The sequence below is a fragment of the Puntigrus tetrazona genome, chromosome 10 (genome assembly GCF_018831695.1).
Source record: "Puntigrus tetrazona isolate hp1 chromosome 10, ASM1883169v1, whole genome shotgun sequence".
Classification (NCBI taxonomy): domain Eukaryota; kingdom Metazoa; phylum Chordata; class Actinopteri; order Cypriniformes; family Cyprinidae; genus Puntigrus; species Puntigrus tetrazona.
This window is the reverse complement of record NC_056708.1, coordinates 53,718-71,637: the sequence shown is the minus strand read 5'-3', so window position 1 is coordinate 71,637 and position 17,920 is coordinate 53,718. Positions and strand designations below refer to the sequence as shown.

At 37.1% G+C, this 17,920-nt stretch overlaps 1 pseudogene; it reads left to right on the top strand.

Annotated features, from left to right (window-relative positions):
• The first annotated feature begins 2,816 nt into the window (after positions 1 to 2,816).
• LOC122352501 lies at positions 2,817 to 17,679 on the top strand (annotated as a pseudogene).
• Positions 17,680 to 17,920: the final 241 nt, after the last annotated feature.

Genomic DNA, 17,920 nt, shown 5'->3' with positions numbered 1-17,920 from the left:
GAATAGTCTTATTTTCGCTGAATGGCGGATGAACACACTAAACATCACAATCTCATAGTAATGTTATTTTAGAGCGTGCTCGCTCGCTTTCTTCCACCGTTCAGTTCCAGTCTATTATGAAGTCAATAGATGGACAGCAACATTGACAAACCACCGCCTCCTTCAGAACCTAAACATCACTGATTAGAAAGCGCGCGGTCACGATTAGCCAATAAAATCGACGATAGAATGCATATTCAATTTTGATCAAGATCGACGGTTATGTAAGCCAATCGACGCGAAGAGCATCCATGACGAGCTTCTCGTTCGTCTAATAGAACGCTAGAAGGCGGGAGCTTATCCGGGCGCGTATCGCGTTGCTTGCGATTAAGGTTAGGTTGCGCGCGCTGGAGGCCGTCGTCTGCTGCTGTAATTCGGCTACAGTGGGAAGGAAAATATTGTTTAAAAATCGACTTTTACCCACTCGCGAATAATCCGTTTCGCTCGGATTTTACGCTGCTCCTTCCTTACAGAAAGCGGCTCGCCGAAAGGGTGAGTTGACGGGCGAACGAAAAGATAACGGCTCGCAAACCCGTTTGAAAGCTGTTTATTTTTCTGTCAAAGAAAGTAGCGCAGGCTGCTAACGTAGCGGTTTACACAAAATCAATGGTCACGCAAACTCGCATCGTCGAGCATAAGCGGCCGGATATCGGCACTTCGCTCGTGCAGAGATGAAATAGTTTGTAACGCGGCGATTAAGTGTGTATATTGAACCTGGGGTTTGTTGTATTGTAGGCAGACCAGGGACGGTGAGTCGATTAGCGGCCCATGCAGCCATAACGAGCCCGTGATACACCATCAGACCGCTGGAGAAGGTAAAAAAGCGTTTATTAATCATCTACCAGTCGCTTTAAAACTTACAGATGAGATAATGATGGCTAGGAGGTAAGCACGGTTGATTTTATACGCACGATTAGAAGGATACCAGCAGTTAAACATGGCGATGTTTGTTTTGCTAAATATCAAATTGTTTTGGTGAGAGAATACCGAATACGAGGAATACTGGGCACCTGCCTCATCGGCATCCGTGTATTTCTCATCTCGGTCTTTGGCTGTGTGTAAAACTTCAGGCTGCCCACCTAGACAGCATTCTTGGACATCAAAGTCGCGTTAATAAACGCTTCCACGATCGAACATTCCAACACGGCAATTATGGTTCACTTTAAACATTTCAAAAACGCACGCGAATTGCGCGAACGCTTTAATGGATCCGCCCGTGTCTTGATTCGAACGTTTTATTAGGGTTTACGATGCCGCGAAACTTTAAACGTTCCAATACACCCCCCGTGCATCCACCCAAATTGATTTGAAGTAAACCGCTCGGGGCACGCATATTTTTGCCCTGAACGATTCAGGTGTTCCTTTTGCTGTAATGCTTTGAAAAGCAGTTTTGAAGCGCGTGCAATGCTCTTTAAATCTGCTAATATTAAAGCAGAAATATTTTTAATATGCAAAAATAAATATTCATACGTTGTTAAAATGGTTCAAACTTGCGCTTGATGTCCAAATTGCTGTCAAGTTTGACAGTTCACTGAGTTTTTTTTTTTTGTTTGTTTTTTGCAGATCTGCAATTTTTTTAAATCATAGCTACACAAAAAACAACTTCAGAAAGTTCAGCATATAAAATACTTTTTTTTTTTTCATTATTAGGCTTGCAAGAAACTCTCACAGCTTAAAGCTTCAGAAAACTGAGACTAATAACTCTTCCCCTTTTGTCATCCATCAGCAAAGCATCTTTTGGCCTGCTTTGAGATAAAGTTATTGCCATGATCATGCCGTCAGACATCTTAATTTTATCCTAATTTTAGTAGATTACTTAGTAATATTTCTAGGGTTTTTTACAACAGTCCTTTAAAACAAATTTAAATTAAAAAAATAAAAAAATTTTGTTGACTATCGATTCATTTGTAAGAAATGGCACTGTATGTTTGTAAGCCTAACCAAAGTGATCACGATGTTTTACTTCCACTTTTCTGTGTTTCACAACATGGCAGTATTACCTGGTTTCTCTGCATAGATTTTGTTGTTACGTGGAACCTCTTTCTAAATTAAAATAAATCCTTTTAAAATGAAAGGTGGCCTTCTGTGGAATTACCTTTTTTATTATTCTGTATCAAATTGTAGTTTCAAAGAAATCCTCGTTTGGTAAATGGGCTTGAGTCACTTTCAAAAGCTGAGCGACTGAGGCGACGCCAGAGAAAGCAGTTCTTGGTAAAATAAGAAAAGCAATTCATGCTGGAGTTTTTGATAATTATTTTCGAAGGATCATGGGACACTGAAGACTGGAGTACTGATGCTGCTTTTATCACAGGAATAAATAATCAGCTTTTATCACAGGAATAAATAATTAGCTAAAAAAAAAATAATTAAATATATATATATATTATATATATATATATATATATATATATATATATATATATATATATATATATATATATATATATATATATATATATATATATTTTATTCCAATCCCAAACTGTATATTAAAAAAAACAAATAAAAAATTTAATAAAAAAATAAAACAATTGTTCAGAATGTTCACTCAATTATTATTTAATAAAGCATCCAAATATACAAAAACAAATAAGATATTACTGTTTCTAATAATAATGAAAAGAACTTACGAGCCTGGCTGTAGAGTTCATTAAAAATAATACAAAGATGAATTAAAACAAGTCAACAGGATGGAGGTTTGAAGGTTGTATTGTACTTAGTCTCTTGTCGGCTCTTCTCTCACTCAGGTAACTCCTCTTCCCCTTTCCTCTCTGTTTCCTAAGCTTCTCTGTCCCCTGCCCCTCAAAATCAGCCCAGAGACCCTCTTCCTAAAGGCCAGTTAGGAACGTTGGGTCTGTTCCTCCCCATTCTCCCAGCCTCCATCTGTCTCTCTAACTCCACCTGCCCAGTAGGGGCTGACCGCTTATTGGACACCCCAAAAACATGTCCTCCATCTTGCCTTTCACTCCGCCCGTGGTGAAGCGTCTGCTGGGCTGGAAGAAGTCGGCCAGCGGTTCGAGCGGAGCGGGAGGGGGCGGAGAGCAGAACGGCCAGGAGGAGGAAATGGTGCAGAAGGCCGTCAAGAGCCTGGTGAAGAAGTTGAAGAAGGCGGGCCAGCTGGGCGAGCTGGAGAAAGCCATCACCACACAGAACTGCAACACCAAGTGTGTCACCATCCCCAGGTCGCGGCGCGAAAAAGTTCACCGCTTTCCTGCTTTTAGATCCGTGTTGTCTTCAGCTTGTCACTCTAACACATCGACTGGGAAACTTAAGGGAAAGAATGAAAATCGCTGTTTACTCATCCTCTCGTTGTTCAAGAAATGAGCAAAGAAATAAATAGTTAGTTTGCATAAGATTTAGTGATTAACCAATTTATTTAAAAAAAAAGCGGCATAGGCCAATATTTTCATTTTTACTTTATACAATTAGTAACATTATTGGCGAAAGTTACTCTTAAAAGTAATGCATTACGTAAAGTAACATCTAGTTACTTTTTTTAATGCAATATCATAAGTAATGCATTGTTACCTTTTACTTTTTAATCAAGTGGGCTGGACGTAAAAAAAAAAAAAAAGTGATATTTTTGGCAATTTTTAGAGAAATGAATAAGCTTTAGGCCAAAGGAAGTGCCTTTTGCACTGGTGAATAAATTGACAAAACAAAGTAACTTATTTAAAAAAAGTAACTTGGAAATATAAAGTACTGTTACCTTACTAGTTACTTGAAAAATGTAATCTAATTATGTAATTTGCATTACTTGCATTGGCGTTACCTTCAACACGGTAAGTGGTATGTAACGTAAGTAAATTAAATTTCCACAAGAATCGTACTATTTTTGTTTATTACTTGGTTTTTACTTTTGGAACCACATGAGGATGAGTAAGTATCGACTCCCGTTAAGAGAGCGAAAATGCAATCCAATGGACTTTTGTCAATTGAAATCTTCATCTGATTATGAAGCAAGTTCTCTAATGAATCAGAAAAGCTTTTATTTAATTTTGGTAGTGACCTTAGCCGTATCATTGCGTGAGTGAAGGTAAAGGCATGGCGCCTAAGTTGCGTCTAACGGTGCGAAATATCAGCATTACTCCCTTTGTTTCTTTAAGTGATTTCTGCTTCATCTGTCTCGACTTGAGTTAAGGTCATTCTGTACAGCTCCACATCACCTCCATTCTGAGCTCACGTAGGCTTCTCATGCTGTATGAATGTCTGCGATATCAACCATCAGGCTGCTTTTATTCCATTCCTCATGACAAATGGTGGAATATCAGTGCTGCTATTTTGGAAATGCTAAGAGGAGAGGATGATGGAGGAAGGGGTCGTGCCCGAGCCACAACATATCAATAGTTTGAAACCAATAGGGTACAGATACACAAGGGTTGGGTGATATGTCTAATACGTTCAATCTGTTTTGGCCGTTTGATGATACTTGAGAGAAATATATTCATTTGCTGGCAGAAATGGCTTTTAAAGTACTTTTAAAGAAACGATATATTTAAAAAAAAAAAAAAAAAAAAAAATTATATATATATATATATATATATATATATATATATTTTTTTTTTTTTATATATATATATATATATATATATATATATATATATATATATATATATATATATATATATATATATATATATATATATATATATATATATATATATATGTATTTTTTTTTTTTTTTTTTTGATCAAACATGAATTTTTATATTGTTTTTTTTTTTTTTTTTTTTTAAGTTTGGCGAATAGACATTAAATGCACATACAATTTTTAAATGACAATGAAAAAATCCATTAAAAATAAGCAAAGTGTATATATAAATATGTAACTCTCATTTGAGCATTTTGGTTCCTTGTAAATTATTTTTTCCTATTATAGATAATCATCTAGCAGTAACATAGAAGTCAAGCAGGTTATTATTTGCCATCTAAAATGCAGCTTTATTTTGATGTGAGTTTCTAATCAAATTTTAAAAGGGGTGTGATTTGTAGAAAGCGCCTTTTTTGGGATAATTCATTTAAAATGTATTTGTTTAAATGCATAATGCAAGCTTGTTGTATTGGCAAAGCGGCCGTTATACTTTGTCCTAGACAATTTTTTCCTCCTATTGAGTTATTTTTTGAATTGGTTTTAACATCTCGGATCTTCTGAATCATTATAAGCATGTAATTTAACAAACCTCTGTCTGAATCTGCATCTCTCTCCGCTATTTAAAAAAATTGAGCAATCGTTATTGTAGAAAATGCAGTGCGACTTGGCACCGTGCCTTAATGCTCGATCAGGTTCACTTACAAAACTTCTTAGACTGTAAAGCCTACAATAAATACAGGTTAAAATTCCTCCCTCCAGTTGAAACGTGTACAAGCGAACATTAAAATGATGACTTTACTCTGCCAACTACAGACTTAGATGCAGAGCTCCGGTCAGACCTTCCCAGAAATGTTTCCAAGTCATCCAGAGTGCTTTGTCTTCCCTTGAGTGGATTCAAAGGGTGGGAAACTTTGCTTCCACCATGTGTTTTCTGCTGCTAATCTATTCTTTAACCTTGGAGGCTTGTAGGAACGGCTGGATCCTTCATTGTGTTAAATCGCTTGTCATGTTTGGTCATGACAACGTCAAAAGCCTCCTGACTGTCCTCTCCAGCCTCCCTCAAATACCTGTGAACTAAACAGCTCCAGCTAGACTTGGGCGTTTTTTCAGTTCGACTGGTAGTTGTTTATGAAAGGGCATAATAACTTAGAATGATTTCAGATGTTTTTAAAAACATCACAGCTGTAAATCATGTTTGTACAGCTTTTTTTTTTTCTTCTCAGTCTTGAGTGCATTGAGCACCATGGAAGTCTTGTAAATTAATCAAATTAATTAACGTTTTATATATATATATATATATATATATATATATATATATATATTTTTTTATATATATATATATATTTCATTTTTTTACATACAGTAGAAGGATGGGCTCCGGTATTACTTGGTTACCAATATTTGTCAAAACCTATGTAATATAAATGTTAAGTATTTGGGCATAGAATCTTTTAACATTGACACTTTTTTTTTTTTTTTATACATTTCGTTGGTAAGCATTAATATCTTAGCCACCAGAAATGATTGGCCAAAAATGGCGTCTTTGTTTTTGTCCGAAAGAAATTGGCAAAAATTACATGCTAATGTTATTTTAATTAATATAATGATTTAATTTACCTCAATTTATAATCAGTTACATTTATATTTATTCACAATGTTGTTGTTGTTGTTTATTATTATTATTAAAGCAGCTTCAATGTAGGTTTTTGGTCAAGTGCATTCTGAATTGTTTTGTACATCCCTGCAGTTTAGTCTGTTTGCCCAAAGCTTGCTGCAATTACTTAGCTAGCAATTTTTCATTTGTTGTACTAGAGATAAATGGATTCCTGTCAGGAAGTGAATCAGAAATAAATATGAACTTGCCCAGAACCTCAACTAAAATTAATTTTTTTTTACGATAAGCAGCATGTCTCTGTATAACTAGCGACTAGAGTTTTGACAATTGCGCAAACAGAATTGAACAATTCATCATGTCCTTTTGCAATGCCAGACTTTTAGGCCAGTTTTATGCCAGAGTCATGATTAAACCGCCCGTTGCCCTCCCTGAGGATATTTATCCAGTAATAGTACATTGCCAGCTCAATCAGTTGTGTATAATCTTGAATGAAAATCAGGAGGTGCATTGTTTCACTGGGTTTGAAATCGGTCTCCCAAACCTATCCATCTGTATGCCGTGCGTCTCATTTGCTCAAAACGAGCAGAAGATTCCCGCATACATGCGCGTCAGAACCAAACAACACGAGCAAGCATTAAATTTTAGCTGATGTCTAGACCTTTTTCATTACTTGTTACATTTGTCTTGTTTAAAGGAAAACAAACCCGTATCTGTCTCGACCTGACTTCCTGTTGAAGATCTCAGCAGGCCGTATTATCAACTCCCGGGTCTTTTTGTGTAGAAGTGCTGATAGTGTATCTGCAAGATGCCTTTAGTGAGTGCAAGAATGTGAAGAGGGTTTCTCGTGAGGACAGAGTCGACCGGCGCTGTGGGTTTTCAGGTCTATTGATTGTAACCCGAGGACTCTATTGTCTGTCTGGCTTTTCATACTATAATTAAGACCCAGCTTTCATTTTGGGTTCATAAATGTTAAGTCGAGGTAAAAATGTCCTCCTACGGGTGTTTTCTTGATTAAAGCGCTCAGACCAGAGTTTATTTGGAAATGCTTTTTTCCCGTAAAGTGCTACGCATTAGTCACGTATTATGGGAAATAACAAAACTGCAAATCAATACTACTGAAATTAAGAGGAAGACTTCATCAGGTTAGCCATTTAAATAAAAAACATACCAGTGTTATGAGTAGGCGAATCATTTTAGAAACGTGAATTTATGAAGCATCTTTAAAAGATCCTCTTAAATTGCTTGTTCAGACATCTTTGATTGAATTAAGATGTTGGTCATTTGGCTCGTGTTCAAATGGCAGTCTGAAAGGGGACACTCATTGACTGTTCGTTTGCAGGAATCATCCTGAGATTTGCTTCAGAGACATATGGTTTCCTTTGTGAGAGCCTTTTGTTTTTCTTCTTCTTCTTTAAATCTGGCCTCTGGTCAGTTTTGGAAACTTAGAACCGTGCACGGCTGCTAAACCTTTTCATTTTATTTTAAGGCCAAATCATTGTCTTCATTAGCTAGTCACCTGGTGCACAAAGACGGCGCTGCTTTTTTGCTTTCATCTCCAGCCGGTGTAGTATAAGCCGTAGTGAGGAGGACGGTGGCCAGCAGATGGACTCTGTGGTTTAGTGGGGATGGGGTCTTCGCACACCAGGATACAAGGGTTAATACCCTCCAAATGTGTATCATCTGTCTGGGATGTAGGTGCCCAGTCATGCTGTTGTGAGATCCAGGTCTTTGGGTATCTTAAATTGCTGATATGAGCCTCCGTCTGGTGCATATGATAAACCGATGGAAGTAGTTGTAATGCCACCATCAATAAATTAATCGAATAATATAACAAAATACAACATTTGCACCAAAAATGCATGTTTTGACTAAAGCTGTCTTGCATTGATTGGATTCCTGCTTATGGTTCATAATTGGTTTTTGAATTATCGTTATCATGCTTGATTGCATGTCTGTTAATATCACACAGTGATCTGCCATCTGCTCTATTGTTAATTTGAGGGTTAATACTGAATTGGGTTTCGTGTGTGTGTGTGTGTGTGTGTGTGTGTGTGTGTGTGTTTTAAGAGTATTGGGCAACTGTTCATCTACTAGTGTTGAAACTGAAGTTCCCATCCCCCTAAAATGGGTCATGTGAGTTTATGTAAACTCACTGTGGTTTCACTTCTTTTAATGGTTTCTCATATACGTTCACTTTTTTTCTTTATTTCCTCTTAACAGCGCCTGACATTTTCCTTTTTAGTAAAGCTCAAACTGAGACTTAAAAGAAAATATATCCATTAGTGGCTTTTTCTTTTGATATTGTAGATTTAATTTGTTCGTACTACTTGAAGTATCTTTAAAGCACTGCATTTAATAAAGCCGTAATAAATGAAAACTCATTCTATAAATTATTATGAGTTTACTTTTCTATTCAGATTTAATGTCCACATGTGGCATTTCATAAGAAATTCCTTTTTCTTGAATTTGCTTTAAGTGCTCTACAAATTCAACTCCTTGCCTTTGTCAAGCTGACTAAAATGTCTATTGATCAAGTTCTCTGGGCATCATGAAATCTTAAAGGACACGTTATACTCTGAGCAAGCATCGCAAAATATCTCGGGTGACCGTTACATCAGGGTCGGTCTCATTAACTTTTGACATCAGGTAGCAGCGAGTGTGTACAGGTCGAGGTTAGCGATACACAACGCTCACATAACCTGCTCCAAAGTTAATGTGATCTTCAAGGGTTGTCTTTCTTACTCCTTTTGTCTCCTTAAGTGTTTTAATGTTGGTTAGTTTGTTGTATAAATGCTTGTTCTCAGCGTTGGGATTGCTGCTTTAAGTTTCAAGACGCACACACACACACAACACAATTTTGGTTCAACTAACCCTTTAATAAAAAAAAAAACGATTACTAAAATTCATTGCTAAATTCAAACAACAATATGGTTTTAGTGCTCCTTTTATAAAGCACGATCAACGTCTCTTTAGTGCCTTTAAGTGGCATGTGAACTTGTTTCTCTTTACTACTATAGTGTAAAACATGATTGAACATCAAAAGGTATTTCGGAGAGGCTACAGCACAGCTTACTGAAACAAACATCTTATGTAATAATCATTCACTCAATGTTTCAGACTGCAGAATACGTGTAAAGCTTGTAAGCGAATACAATTGTCAAAATAACGATCCTGTCTCCGTAAGCTATAAAGGGAGTTTTTGCTAATTTTGTAGCGTTCATGTTTTTACTTCATCTGTCGTCCGCTTTATAAGAGAAACGCAAGGCTCTAAAAATAAAATTCAACACCACCTATATAATGGCATGTTTCTAAAGAAAAACAGACTGGTTGTGTAAAAGACACATAACATTTATGGATACATTGAGGAACCCAAACTACACTTAGTTGACAGTTGATGGTGACATTATGGTCCATGACATTGGCTTAGATTACAAGCGTTTCTAAGTCGATTATGATACTTTTGAAAGGTATCGGTATTCAATACCACTGAGAAAACTGCTGCCGTTAAGGCGGTCTTTTTTTAATTTTACTTTTAATATAACATAATATAAATGTCGAGTTAATACATTAACTTTATTTGGATTAATTATATATCACCAATCCACGCTAAGAAACCATGATCTTCAGCCACATGGATTAAAATCATACAGCTTTGACCAGTTATTGCTGAATTTTGGCTTAGCTTTTTAAAGTTGATCTGAGAGAGAGGGCGAAGCTGATTGGTTGATGTCACATGACTTGGTCACATGAAACGCTTTTTCCCTCCTTTTCCAAAGCATTCTGCCGTCGCCAAGCAACCACGGTCTGCGGTTTCCGTTAATGAAACGCCCAGAAATTTCGAAAAAGGATCAGTGGATTTCCGTGCGCATCGCACCGTTTCCATTATGAGAGTTAATACAAAATTAGGTTTATATTGTGACTAGTGTGCATTGTGTTCACATTTGAAATATCGAACCTGAGCGCATAAAACACGCCGCTTGTGAACAGCCCTTAATTATGCCATTTATCCAGAGCAAATGAGGCGGGCACTGCGGTCACGCGTGTGGTGTTTGTCAACGTGCCTTTGGAGAGAAGTGAAAGTGACCGCTCGAAGTATCGGTATATCAATACTTTGGGAAATTAGCATTGGTACCATTCAGATATTTCAGTATCAATATTTATCGAAATACTGATATTACGCTACTGTGTAATTCTCAGTTCAGTCCCCACTTTTATTGAACCAGGACATCTACAAGATGGATTATATTAGTGATTACACCTAAAACAGATGAGATGGACACAACAATATGATTGAAACGTGTTTAAAAGAATAAAATTAAATTATTTGGGGCCTAATTTCGATTGTTATAGGATTTGATTTTTTGTTGGTGTTGTAGTAAGTTTTATATGAATGCATTATTTTTTTTGAGGCAATACCCTTAGACTTGCCTCGGATTCCTGAGGCTGGCTGACTTCCTCCAATGCTACTGTACAGCAACGCCGAGCTCATTAATTTAGTAACTGCCTGAGTATACAGGAAAAATACCTGTAGCCCTGGTTCCGCCGCTGCAGGAAAAAAGTAAATGAACAATTTAACAAGCCAAATCATCCATTTCAAGTGCACTTGTGATGAGAACAGCAGTCTGGCACGTGTTCGTGAGTCCCTTTTCAGAGACGGTTAAACCACAGGGGGCCAAAACTTCATTCATCACATATCAAGTCTGTGCGAGTCCTGTTCCTGTCACGTCACCTTGTCTGTTTCTCATCCCGTGTTTCTTTTTCAGAACTACCGAAGGTCTGTGTGCTTGTCTGATTGACTGATAGCGTTCTTTATCTTGAGTGTGATGTAGTCAAACGACAGTAGGTCATAGGCTCCTGTCCTGTGCTGCATGTTTAAATGTTGATATCTGATGTGAAATCCAACCCGTGAATGAAACGTCTCTTATAACGTTAATTGCCCTGTTCGTCTCATAACACACCGCATGATGACCGGGGAAGAGATTATGCACTGTTAACTAGAGCTGGGCGATGTAGCAGAAAAATTAGATACCGCGGTCGCGTTTTTTCTTTTTAGCGTAAACGAGTACAAATGATAAGAAATTTAACTTTTAGTGTGGCGACTTTAATATTAGTTAAACAAGGCATGCTTTTTTTACTAAATGAGCAAGAAAAAATTGTGTATAGTTGCAAAAACAAAACAAAAAAGACAATTTCTTAATTTTAGTACAGCGTTTCAGTAAATTATGCAAATGTTTGACTAGCTATTTGTGTTTGGAATCAGTTTATTTACACGCATGATCTGAGCGATTCATGGAAGCGAATCAAACTGACATTTTCCATTGCGAATATATTGTGAATGTTCAATATATCGCCCAGCCCTATTGTAACTTTAAATACATTTGTCAGTTCCTCTTCGGTTTTCTCATCTCACTGTTATATGTGAATTTTCCATTAGAGTGGCTTCTTTTATTCGAGGTGGCTGCGTTGTTCGGCAGCTTCAGGCGACCTCCATAAAACATCTCAAATAAAAGAAAGCGATGCCCTTGATTATCCCGCCATGGTACTTCATCTTGGTATTTTGAATGAATCATGCCCCATGTTTATCATTTTTGTTTCTTTGTGTTTTTGTTTTCTTTTTGTTTTGTTTTTTTTTGTTTTTTTTTTTTACTTTCTGTGCACAGCAATTGCTCTGAAATTTGGGGACTGAGTACACCAAATACGATAGAACAGTGGGATACCTCAGGCCTTTACAGCTACCCTGACCAAACCAGGTGAATATCCTCTCCTGACATTGTGCCACACTCACCCCACGAGACACAGGTGGGGCTGAGCGAGCACAGGGGCTCCAGGGCCGTGAATAAACACTTCATAAACGCCCTTTCATTATAGTTGATGTAGAATTAACATCTTGAAGATGGAAGCACTTGTTTTGTTGTAGAGTTTTAATTCTAAATGTTACAATAGATTTAAAGCAGATGGACACGTTTTCATAATTCCATACATTCACTTCACTAAAGCGAGGCGTTTAAAGCGGTGGTTCTCAACTGGTTTTATTGAATTTATTTTATATTTGGTGACCCAATTTATGACGATTTGCACTTTGTGTGTGTGTATGTATATGTATATTAGTGTGTGTGTGCTGAGCCAAATTTTGTGAGCTATTTAATGTTTAGCAAAAATTGATCGTAAGTTATAGTAAAGACATTTAAGTGCTAAAAAAGGATGCCTGTTTCTGATAAATGCTGTTCTTTTGAATTAATTCTTAATTGTTTTTAAAATTAATATGTATATTATTAAAAGTAGTGTAGAGCAACGATTAACTTATTGTATCCAACAAAAACACACACACGTGCAAACACAATAGAGACATACAGTATATATTTAGATTTTATTAATTTACATGCATGTGTATATTCATTTTATATGTTAGTATAAACATTTTTCTTAAATATTTACATGCATGTTTGTGTATACATAATAAATATGCACTGTACACACATTATATAGACAAACTTATTTTGGGATGTGATTTAAAGTGCAATTAATCGTTGCCTAGCACAAATAATTTTTACATTTTAGTCATTTAGTGGACTCTTTTATCTAAAGATGCTTACAAATAAGGACAATGGAAGCAAACAAGAAAGCTAGTATATGCAAGTGTTAAAAGTCTAAAAAATAAATAAGAAAGGAGAATCAACTAAAAGTATAATTTATAAAAATTTAATAATTTAATTTAGCATATTTTGATAAAATAAATGCAGAATTGGTAAGCATAAACTTTAATTTAAAAAAAATTACTCAAAACGTTTGGCTGACATCTTTTATATAGTTAAAGCTTTTGGTTTGTATGCATATTAAAATAAACATGACACATTTTCCACATTTTAGAGCTTATCATTAAGTGTTCAGTTGCATTTAGAATGATTGATTATTTTCCATTTTTTTGGGTCACCAACTATTAGTTGAGAACCAGTGATTTTAAATTATATCAGTATTCTGTTATCATACCTTTCAGACGTTTTAATCGTAATAGATGAATTTTGCATCTCTGTTGTTGGTGATGACTTGCCGTCTAATCTCACCATCTTCCCTCTTCCCTCCATCCATGCATGTCTTTCTCTGGTCATTTGGCACGCTCCCTCTCTTCCATTTCTCTTGCCCTCTCTCTGTGGACGCTCGGGCCAGATCTCTGGACGGGCGTCTGCAAGTGTCTCACCGCAAGGTCTGCCTCATGTCATCTACTGCCGCCTGTGGCGTGGCCCGACCTGCACAGCCATCACGAGCTGCGGCGCCATCGAGACCTGCGAGTCGCCTTCAACCTCAAGAAGGATGAAGTCTCGTCAACCCCTACCACTACCAGCGGGTGGAGACGCCAGGTAAGCAAACCGAATTGCCAAAAAAAAAAAGTTTCTGCAGCATGTCATGTGGAATGAACGCAGCTTTGCTCTTCCTATTGAGTGTTCATTCAATCGTCTAAACATTCGCTTCTGTAGTTCTTCCTCCTGTCCTCGTGCCAAGACACACAGAGATCCTGACTGAGCTGCCTCCTCTGGACGACTACACCAACTCTATACCTGAAAACACCAACTTCCCAACAGGGATCGAACCTCCTAACAATTATATACCAGGTAGAACCACACATTTGTCTAGAAATGTAAGTATTAGTTATTGTCAGCGTTGCCAATGCTTTCAAATTAAAAATTGGGAGCTTAAATGTCACTAGTTGACATCATATTCACTGATTTATATGAAGATTAATCTAGATCAGTGGGTAAGATGACTCGGATAAGGTTTGTCCGCTATATTTTCCCCACCCCTTTTGAGACTAGATAAGTTGGCAACACTGATTATTGTGTAGTTCATGAGTTATAACAAGCTGTTTGATTTCTGTGTGTTCAGAAACTCCTCCGCCGGGATACATTAGTGAGGATGGGGAGGCCAGCGACCAGCAGATGAATCAAAGTATGGACACAGGTACATTCCCACAGTGACAACACAACATGGGAATGATGGCCACGTGTGTTTGCACCCTAGACAGTAAAGCATGATCTGGGGACGGTTGCATAAACAGTTTTGTCTTAAAGTTATATATATATTCAAGGCTGGTCACAGTTTAAGTTCAAACTTGTCTTGTGTATTTTAAAAAAAGTATGACTGTTTACTCCTTTGCTACTGCTAGTTGGCCTAATTAATTGTTAAGACCCATTTCTATTAAGTTTATGCAACTGGCCCCTGCTTTTACTGCAGTAGTTTGTTTTCAGGCTTTCCCTAAACCAGTGGTTCCCAGCCGCGTTCCCAACACTGCATGTTTTCTGTGTCTCCGTATTTAAACACACCTGGTTCAGATAATCAGTTAAGACCTGAAATGGGTGTGTTAGACAAAGAGAGATGAAAATGTGTAGTGTTGGGGAACCTCAGGAACGTGGTTGGGAACCACTGCCCTAAACTGTCTTCTGTGATTTAAATACTTTAAAGGGTTAGTTCACCCAAAAATTTGATTTTTTTATTTTTTTTTTTTTTCGCCCTTTTGTTGTTACAAACCTGTAACGCCATCATTCAACGCCGGCTCCTACATCAGCAGCAACACACGCGTGCATCGTGGTATTCATGTGAACGCTCATCGAAGAACCGTTAAAGTCTTTGTTTCTGTTTGTTGCTTCATAACATTACCGTTGAACCACTGATGCCACACAGACTATTTTAACGATGTACTTACTGTAATTGTCTGTCGTGTCGCTGTCTGAGGATTTAAAAAAAAAGTCGTGGTCCAAGGATGAATGGTGGTCTTACAGGTTTGGAATGACATAGACAGTAATTAATGCTAGGATTTTCATTTTAGAGTGAAAAGATAATGAACTTCTCAATCTCTCTGGAAAGAACTTGTGAAAATGTGATAAGCTTTTAGAAACTGTTTTATTATTACCATTCTTTATATTTAATTTATGCTTCAGGCTGTGATTGTGAGGCTACGTTATGATAGTCGTACAACCTGAACCTTTTTATTACACTTTAAATGTAGACTTTGTAATAACTGGCGAAATTTACTAAATTTGCTTAATATATAAATAATTTGAGAAACAATTGTTTCTATCAAAAATTTCCATTGTACTACTTTTTCTGTCATTTATACTTAGAATTAAAGAATTGTTTTTGTGTGTGTTGTTCCTCTCTCCCCAGGTTCTCCTGCAGAACTGTCCCCAAGCACACTCTCGCCTGTCAATCATGGCATGGGTAAGACCTTGCTAACTGCTTATACTCATTCTGAATATCTAAATCCTTTTTAGCTCCTTACGATCTTAAAAATGATAGTCATACCCACAGTACATTTGAGCTTGTCAAGTTGTTCTTACTTTTGGTGGTTCTCATCTTTCTTTCAGACCTTCAGCCAGTGACTTACTCCAGAGCCAGCGTTTTGGTGCTCCATAGCGTACTATGAACTAAACCAGCGGGTCGGAGAAACATTCCACGCCTCTCAGCCTTCCCTCACCGTGGGCGGCTTTACAGACCCCTCCAACTCAGGCGCTTCTGCCTGGGCCTGCTGTCCAACGTCAACCGCAGCGCCACCGTGGAGATGACCGAAGACACATAGGTATCGGGACATCTTCAGATGTGCTACTGTCGAATGTTTTAGTTCATCTTCACGAAATGGTTCACCAATTACAACTGGCATTTCTAAACCTGTATGACTTGCTTTCCTCTACAGAAAGTATTTTTGCAGAATGTCTTTGTACAGTGAAAATCAATGTGTTCCAAAACGACATTTTTGTGTTTTTTGATTAGGACGAGGGGTCAGGCTGTATTATATTGGTGGGGAAGTGTTTGCCGAATGTCTTAGCGATAGCGCCATCTTTGTTCAAAGCCCTAACTGTAATCAGAGGTATGGCTGGCACCCTGCAACAGTCTGTAAAATCCCTCCAGGTAAGAGAATCACTCACTTTTTTTTATTGTCTTCTGCACTGTCCAGAAATCTCTCAACCATTATGATGTAACGATACTCTCTTCCTTAGGCTGTAACCTGAAGATTTTCAATAACCAGGAGTTTGCGGCACTGCTGGCTCAGTCGGTGAACCAGGGCTTTGAGGCTGTATATCAGTTGACCAGGATGTGCACCATTCGTATGAGTTTTGTCAAAGGCTGGGGAGCCGAGTACAGGTATGGACAATCAAACCACCACACTGACAATTATGCCAATAGCACAGTCTTAAAATGTGCATCTGTAAACTACAGGAGGTTGTAAAGTACATTTTGTAAAACTTTTTTGTTATTTTTCTTTCTTTATTTTTAATCTTTTTTTTTTTTTTTTTTTTTTTTAAACCAAAGATTGGGTCCAAGAAAAACATATTTAAAATTAAATTTATTGAAGTAAATAAGTATTTGAGTTGTCTTTACAACTATAAAAAAAAAAGTAGATACACCTTCTGATTTACTAAAATTAAGACCTTGTGGTTGGCTCCCAAAGAGTTTTAATTATTCAGATGTTTTATATATATATATATATATATATATATATATATATATATATATATATATATATATATATATATATATATATATATATATATATATATATATATATATAAATATAATTATTTTTATTTATTTTTAATAAACCTTCAGTTCCTTTAAAGTTTATGGTAAAGTTTCAGTGAAACTGTGTAAACCTTTACACACTTATGTCACTGAAAGTGTAATATATGATTCATTATTTCTCAATTATTTAATGCGTGCAAGAATCCGAACAATGTCGTTACTCAAATATTCCAAATATATATTTGTAGTATAAGTGTAGACACTTTACTTCACTTTATTTACCATTTTCTTTGCTGTGACCGTTTTGCCACAAATTAAGCGTCTCTTGTATCCCTTTTGAGTTTTTTTTAATTTATTTTTTTATTGCAGAAATGAGATTTATATATTTTTTTTTGTTCTGCTATTGATATCCACTTTTAATTAACTCCGTCATAAATTTTCATGCTGTGACAGAGCTAGTCAAAAATCTAAAACTAGATACTTACTCCACTTGGCATGTGCTAATTATGTAGTAGTAGCAGCAGCTTTTTTTATTTATATATACAGTATTGATAGTACAAAATACTACTGGTCCTGTCAGGCAAAGACATAGCTCATGAACACCAATGAAGTTGTTGCTATGCAACTTTGGAGGCTGATTAATATTCATGAGTCAAACCTTCGCCGTGGTCTGCGAATTAAATCACGCGCGCTGTTTCTCACGTTCCAAAAGCAGTATTCAAGCCGTCGCGCAGTAACTTGAACATGACTGTGTTGTTGCCGTCGAAATCGGTTGTATTGAAATCCGTTGATTTGTTGTGTAGACGGCAGACGGTGACGAGCACCCCCTGCTGGATCGAGCTTCACCTGAACGGCCCCCTGCAGTGGCTGGACAAGGTCCTGACCCAGATGGGCTCGCCCTCCGTCGCTGTTCCAGTATGTCCTAATCGCCGACCAAGCTCTCTGTCCCCCTCCCCCAAACGACTGATTCTACAATCACATCAAGCGACAACTCGAAGAACAACAGACTTACTCGAACCCCCGCCCCTCTTTCTCTTTCATAGTAATCGTGAGCCTTTCTCTATCTTCTTCTCTCCTCCCGACACTGATGTTCTCTCCGTTCGGACCTGAACGCAGCACTTGCTGTCTCATCAGCTTCATGCACCTTTAATTCTCTCTTGTTTTCTT